General features: G+C 38.0%; 1 pseudogene; it reads right to left on the bottom strand.

The window, feature by feature from the left end:
- Positions 1–981: 981 nt before the first annotated feature.
- LOC129642400 (uncharacterized) lies at positions 982–1,100 on the bottom strand (annotated as a pseudogene).
- Between the last annotated feature and the right edge of the window lie 6,473 nt (positions 1,101–7,573).

Consider the following 7,573-nt stretch of genomic DNA (forward strand, 5'->3'; position numbering starts at 1 on the left):
AAGCTTGTTCGACTCACTATTTCATGCTCTTCTCTGAGAAAAATCAGCATAGACTACATCATCAAAAATATCATCCTTTTTTTTCTTTTAGCTCTTAAAGTATGAAATGTTAACTTGGGGGCTAGCGTATAGTAGTAGGGCTACCTCAAGGACAGATTTCTGTCAGTATAGTTTATCCCTTAGGAATTAAGCACCTGGTTTATGTTTGGAAAGCCCTCTCCTTTATTATAATTAACTGTCAAATTAACTTTCATTATGAATAATTGAACACAATTATTCACAAGTACTTTAGGAAGATTCTTAGAAAAATTAAACAATACCATGACTTTTAAAATAAAGCTTTTCCAACTTCCTTTTTGGCCTAAAACAAAATGATAATACAGTCTTAGAAACTAATCATTTAATTTTGAACTTTGGAACCAGTTAAAAAATTACACTCTGTATTAGTGTAAGAATGGCATATGAAACTAATTACTGTTGAATTACTTCCATTGATATTACTTTACATTTCCTTAATAATAAAGATAATGTATTTGAGGTCTGGTTCATAAAGTTTTGTGATATTTTAAAATGGTTTTCTCTCACAATATATAAAGAATTTTATGAAAGCACTTATCTTGTTTCTACACATTTGAGAAATACAATGGCTGAATTTTAGTTTCAAAAATTTTTTAAACTTACAGATCAGCTGTTTTAGTATCATACTACTGCTACTGCTAAGTCGCTTTAGTCGTGTCCGACTCTGTGCGACCCCATAGACGGCAGCCCACCAGGCTCCCCCGTCCCTGGGATTCTCCAGGCAAGAACACTGGAGTGGGTTGCCATTTCCTTCTCCAATGCAGGAAAGTGAAAAGTGAAAGTGAAGTCGCTCAGTCGTGTCCGACTCTTAGCGACCCCATGGACTACAGCCTACCAGGCTCCTCCATCCATGGGATTTTCCAGGCAAGAGTACTGGAGTGGGGTGCCATTGCCTTCTCCGAAAGCCTACAGCACCCGGTAGTCCCAGGTGGTCTCCCATCCAAGTACTAACCAGGCCCGACCCTGCTTAGCTTCCGAGATCAGACGAGATTTGGTGCATTCAGGGTGGTGTGGCCAGAGACATATGAGTCTTTAAACTATGGATACATTGATGGAGCACAGACTTTCAAGACATCATTTATATGCTATACTGAAACATGTCATAAAGTGAAAAGTGGATGGGAACAGAGTGGAAGCCAGGAATCTGGACTCACTGTAAAATATTACATACACCTCTGCATGTTCCTTATGTGCGTATGTGCTAAGTTGCTTCAGTCATGTCTGACTCCATGAGACCCTATAGTGCCTGGTGGGCTTCCTCTGTCCATGGGATTCCCCAGGCCAAGAATACTGGAGTGAGTTGCTGTGCCCTTCTCCAGGGATCTTCCCAACCCAGGGATGGAACCCAAGTCTCTTACATCTGCTCGTGCCACCTGCTGTGTCAGTTGGTTCCTTATGTATTTCCAGTAAATATCACAGAGGAAATTCCTCTGATTTCTTTTACATCCATCTTTTAGTATCTAGAACAGTGCATGGTACAGAGAAAACAGTGGCAACCATGCATATCTGGAAGATATCTCGGTGTTTGGCATTGTAGAATAGTACTTTTCTATGGCTAATTTGAAGTTCTCATTTTGTATAAGTTCAGCTTTTACAAAAATCAGATATATGGAGTTGAAAAGAAAATAAAGGTTTTCTAAGTGAAATGGGGGCATTAGCGGTGTTTATGTCTCTTTGCCCTGGGCAATCTTTGTATGTGGCTTTAACAGAAGGGAGCAATCAGTTGTATATTAGATTTTAAACTATCCTACTAGGCATCTACTTTGATCTCAGGGACATCAATGGTGATATCAAGCCAAGGTGCTCTCCTTGTTGGGATTTACCTTTATTCTATAAAATGGCAAATATCAATGTGCTCCCTGTGGATTCATGTCAATGTATGGCAAAACCAATACAATACTGTAAAGTTAAAAAAAAAAAAGTGCTCCTTTTCTTTCCTTTCTTAAACTTCATGTGTCAATTCTAAAAAATCATTACTAAGCTGTATTTGCTACCTGTGTATGGTTTTTCAGAAACCTAGACAGAGAATCTAAAGATAAGTAGCAAGCAATTTCATTCTTTACTTCCCACTGAGCTTTCCCATTGCAGCTGAAATGGTATGTGACCTTTGTATCGCCTAGTCACAGCAGGATAACTTTAAAGGACATTTGACTGGAGTTAACATTAAGCCCTTGAACATTCAGGTTATTTCTGACATAAGACCAAATATATACAGTGTTATTGGCTGGGCACAAAGTGATTTTTCTTCTCCCTTTGTCTTTTTTTTCCTCAGGTCAAATACAATTTACTCTTTGTTCAAAAGTACTATTTTGAACTAGCATTGCCTCAATTTATCCATTTTCCTCTGGAAATAAATTCTTTATTCCCATACCCATAAGTTAGAACACTTTGTTATTTCTGTTAGATGTACTTGGCTTATATTTTATCTGATGGGATATTTGAGGATGAGAAGCATGTGTCTCTTGGTTATTAGTATCCACAAGATCTGCTTTATATTCTGTATCTTTTTAGGTACTTGTAAAACATCAGAAAGGAAATGGTTTGATTTTTATGTCTCTGTATTTACATGAGTCTTGAATATCAATCTTTATTGTAAGAATGATATTTACATATTATTGTTATGAATAAAATCAACAACAACCAATAGTCCTGATCAATTTTTAATATGCCAAACATAAGCACTGTATTTGTGCACATGAATAGCCCAGGGAATCTTGTTAAAATGCAGATTTTGATTTGGTAAGTCTGGGGTAGATCTGAAAATCTGCATTTCAAACAGGCACCTAGGTGATATTCCTGTTGCTTGTCCAAGGACCACACAACAGGCATATGAAGTAGGTACTCATTTTTAGATGAGGAATTTGAAATTAAAGAGATGAAATAATTTGCCCAACATAATACAATAAGAGTTTGGCAGAGTTGGGACTCAAAATGATTTCAATTTGTTGCTGAAGCTCATCATTAATCAATGATTCTAAGAGTTACTTGAGGGAAAATACTCATTTTTCTCTCCTCAGACTATTTTAGGGTTTATAAACTATAATATAAATGAACTAGTAGAGAAATAAAATGGAAGCTTGTATGTGTATTTTTATTCAACAATCTCAAAAACAACAGAATGATCTCTGTTCGTTTCCAAGGCAATCCATTTAATATCACAGTAATCCAGGTCTATGTCCCAACCAGTAATGCTGAAGAAGCTGAACAGTTCTGTGAAGACCTACAAGACCTTCTAGAACTAACACCCCCAAAAGGTGTCATCTTCATTATAGGGTACTGGAATGCAAAAGTAGGAAGTCAAGAAACACCTAGAGTAACAGGCAAATTTGGCCTTGGACTTCAAAATGAAGCAGGTCAAAGGCTAATAGAGTTTTGCCAAGAGAACGCACTGGTCACAGCAAACACCCTCTTCCAGCAACACAAGAGAAGACTCTACACATGGACATCACCAGATGGTCAATACTGAAATCAGATTGATTATATTCTTTGCAGCCAAAGATGAGAAGCTCTGTACAGTCAGCAAAAAAAATTACCAGGCACTGACTGTGGCTCAGATCATGAACTCCTTATTGCCACATTCAGACTTAAATTGAAGAAAGTAGGGAAAACCACTAGACCATTCTTGTGTGACCTAAATCAAATCCCTTAGGATTATAAAGTAGAAGTGACAAATAGATTCAAGGGATTAGATCTGAAAGAGTGCCTGAAGAACTATGGATAGAGGTTCGTGAAACTCTACAGGAGGCAGTGATCAAGACCATGCCCAAGAAAAAGCAATGCAAAAAGGCAAATGGTTGTCTGAGGAGGCCTTACAAATAGCTGTGAAAAGAAGAGAAGCTAAAGGCGAAGGAGAAAAGGAAAGATATATCCATTTGAATGCAGAGTTCCAAAGAATAGCAAGGAGAGAAAAGATAGCCTTCCTCAGTGATCAATGCAAAGAAATAGAGAAAAACAATGGAATGAGAAAGACTAGAGATCTTGTCAAGAAAATTAGAGATACCAAGGGAACATTTCATGCAAAGATGAGCACAATAAAGGACAGAAATCGTATGGACCTAACAGAAGCAGAAGATATTAAGTTGAGGTGGCAGGAATACACAGAAGAACTATACAACAAAGATCTTCATGACCCAGAAAATCACGATGGTGTGGTCCACTCACCTAGATCCAGACATCCTGGAATGCAAAGTCAAGTGGACCTTAGGAAGCATCACTACAAACAAAGCTAGTGGAGGTGATGGAATTCCAATTGAGCTATTTCAAATCCTAAATGGTGATGCTGTGAAAGTGCTGCACTCAATATGCCAGCAAATTTGGAAAACTCAGCAGTGCCCACAAGACTGGAAAAGTTCAGTTTTCCTTCCAATCCCAAAGAAAGGCAATGCCAAATAATGCTCAAACTATCTCACAATTTCACTCATCTCATATGTTAGTAAAGTAATGCTCAAAATTCTCCAAGCCAGGCTTTAACAGTATGTGAACTGTGAACTTCCAGATGTTCAAGCTGGACTTAGAAAAAGTAGAGAAGCCAGAGATCAAACTGCCAAAATCTGTTGAATCATCGAAAAACCAAGACAATTCCAGAAAAACATCTACCTTTGCTTTATTTACTGTGCCAAAACATTTGTGTGGTTCACAACAAACTATGGAAAATTCTGAAAGAGATGGGAATACCAGAAAGCTTGACCAACCTCCTAAGAAATCTGTATGCATGTCAAGAAGCAACAGTTAGAACTGGTCATGAAACAATAGACTGGTTCCAAATCGGGAAAAGAGTACATCAAGGCTGTATATTGTCACCCTGCTTATTTAACTTCTATGCAGAGTACATCATGAGAAACACTGGGGTGGATGAAGCACAAGCTGGAATCAAGATTTCTGGGAGAAATATCAATAACCTCAGATACACAGATGATTTCACCCTTATGGGAGAAAGTGAAGAACTAAAGAACCTCTCGATGAAAGTGAAAGAGGAGAGTGGAAAAAGTGGGTTAAAACTCAACATTCAGAAAAGTAAGATCATGGCATCCAGACCCATCACTTCATGGCAAATAGATGGGGAAACAATGGAAACAGTGAGAGAAGTTATTTTTTGTGGCTCCAAAACCACTGAAGTTGTGACTGCAGCCATGATATTAGAAGACGCTTGCTCCTTGGAAGAAAAGCTGTGACCAACCTAGACAGCATGGTAAAAAGCAGAGACATTACTTTTCCAACAAAGTTCTGTCTAGTCAATGCTATGGTTTTTCTAGTAGTCATGTATGGACGTGAGAGTTGGATAAAGAGAGCTGAGTGCTGAAGAATTGATGCTCTTGAACTGTGGTGTTGGATAAGACTCTTGAGAGTCCCTTGAACTGCAAGGAGATCCAACCAGTCCATCCTAAAGGAGATCAGTCCTGAATTTTCATTGGAAGGACTGATGCTGAAGCTGAAACTCCAATACTTTGGTCACCTGATGCAAAGAACTCCTTGGAAAAGACCCTGATGCTGGGAAAGATTGAAGGCGGGAGGAGAGTGACAGAGGATGTGATGGTTGAATGGCATCACTGACATGAGTTTGAGTAGGCTCTGGGAGTTGGTGATGGACAGGGAAACCTGGTGTGCTGCAGTCCATGGGGTTGTAAAGAGTTGGACAAGACTGAGTGACTGAATTGAACTGATAGAATTTTCAAAACACATCCAACATTACTTTATTTCTCTGTTTATTTTATTGCATATCAGTAACAATTCAAAGACTAGAACTGGTCTGCCAACCCCACTTTGAGTTGCATTTCTGTAAACCACTATGACATTGAGGAGATTTTTATATGTATTTGCCCACTCAGTGGAAATGACAATGTTAGGTTTTTTTTTTAATTAAAAATGTAGCTATTTGCATTTAAAATATGGTTTTGGATTTGATGCGAGGAAGGGAGAAACAGAGGAAAGGACGAAAGGAGAAAAGAAGGAAGAAAGGGGGAAGAAAAGAAAGACCCAAGGAAAAAAATGAAAATAAAACTTAATTCTGCCTTTTATGATTTTAAAGTAAAATCTTACAGATGGGTCTTATGATATGACTTTTGCTTTAAAAAGCAAAGTGATTTATCCTTTTGTTTCATACCCAGTTTTTAGAGAAAAGTATTTTTTTTCCGAAAAGGATTGCTATTTACTTAGTTCTATTGAATTTTTATTCCTTCTAGTCTTTCTGTTATTTTGTGTGGCATTAGACACCTAATCCTTGGTTCTGAGTGTAAGGTCAAGCAGAGGTTACATCAATATTTTTTCTATCATTTCATAAGAAAAATAACACATTGTATGATTTATTGATTTTATTTTATTTTAATTTTTATTTTATTTTTAAACTTTACAATATTGTATTGGTTCTGCCATATATCTAAATGAATCTGCCACAGGCATACACGTGTGCCCCATCCTGAACCCTCCTCCCTCCTCCCTCCCCATACCATCCCTCTGGGTCGTCCCAGTGCACCAGCCCCAAGCATCCAGTATCGTGCATTGAACCTGGACTGGTGACTCGTTCCATATATGATATTATACGTATTTCAATGCCATTCTCCCAAATTATCCCATGCTCTCCCTCTCCCACAGAGTTCAAAAGACTGTTCTATACATCAGTGTCTCTTTTGCTGTCTCGTACACAGGGTTATTGTTACCATCTTTCTAAATTCCATATATATGTGTTAGTATACTGTATTGGTGTTTTTCTTCCTGGCTTACTTCACTCTGTATAATAGGCTCCAGTTTCATCCACCTCATTAGAACTGATTCAAATGTATTCTTTTTAATGGCTGAGTAATACTCCATTGTGTATATGTACCACAGCTTTCTTATCCATTCATCTGCTAATGGACATCTAGGTTGCTTCCATGTCCTGGCTATTATAAACAGTGCTGCGATGAACATTGGGGTACACGTGTCTCTTTCCTTTCTGGTTTCCTCAGTGTGTATGCCCAGCAGTGGGATTGCTGGATCATAAGGCAGTTCTATTTACAGTTTTTTAAGGAATCTCCACACTGTTCTCCATAGTGGCTGTACTAGTTTGCATTCCCACCAACAGTGTAAGAGGGTTCCCTCTTCTCCACACCCTCTCCAGCATTTATTGCTTGTAGACTTTTGGATCGCAACCATTCTGACTGGTGTGAAATGGTACCTCATAGTGGTTTTGATTTGCATTTCTCTGATAATGAGTGATGTTGAGCATCTTTTCATGTGTTTGTTAGCCATCTGTATGTCTTCTCTGGAGAAATGTCTATTTAGTTCTTTGGCCCATTTTTTGATTGGGTCATTTATTTTTCTGGAGTTGAGCTGTAGGAGTTGCTTATATATTTTTGAGATTAGTTGTTTGTCAGTTGTTTCATTTGCTATTATTTTCTCCCATTCTGAAGGCTGTCTTTTCACCTTGCTTATAGTTTGCTTTGTTGTGCAGAAGCTTTTAATTAGGTCCCATTTGTTTATTTTTGCTTTTATTTCCAATATTCTGGGAGGTGGGTCATAG

Source organism: Bubalus kerabau, chromosome 1 (assembly GCF_029407905.1).
Source record: "Bubalus kerabau isolate K-KA32 ecotype Philippines breed swamp buffalo chromosome 1, PCC_UOA_SB_1v2, whole genome shotgun sequence".
NCBI classification, from domain to species: domain Eukaryota; kingdom Metazoa; phylum Chordata; class Mammalia; order Artiodactyla; family Bovidae; genus Bubalus; species Bubalus kerabau.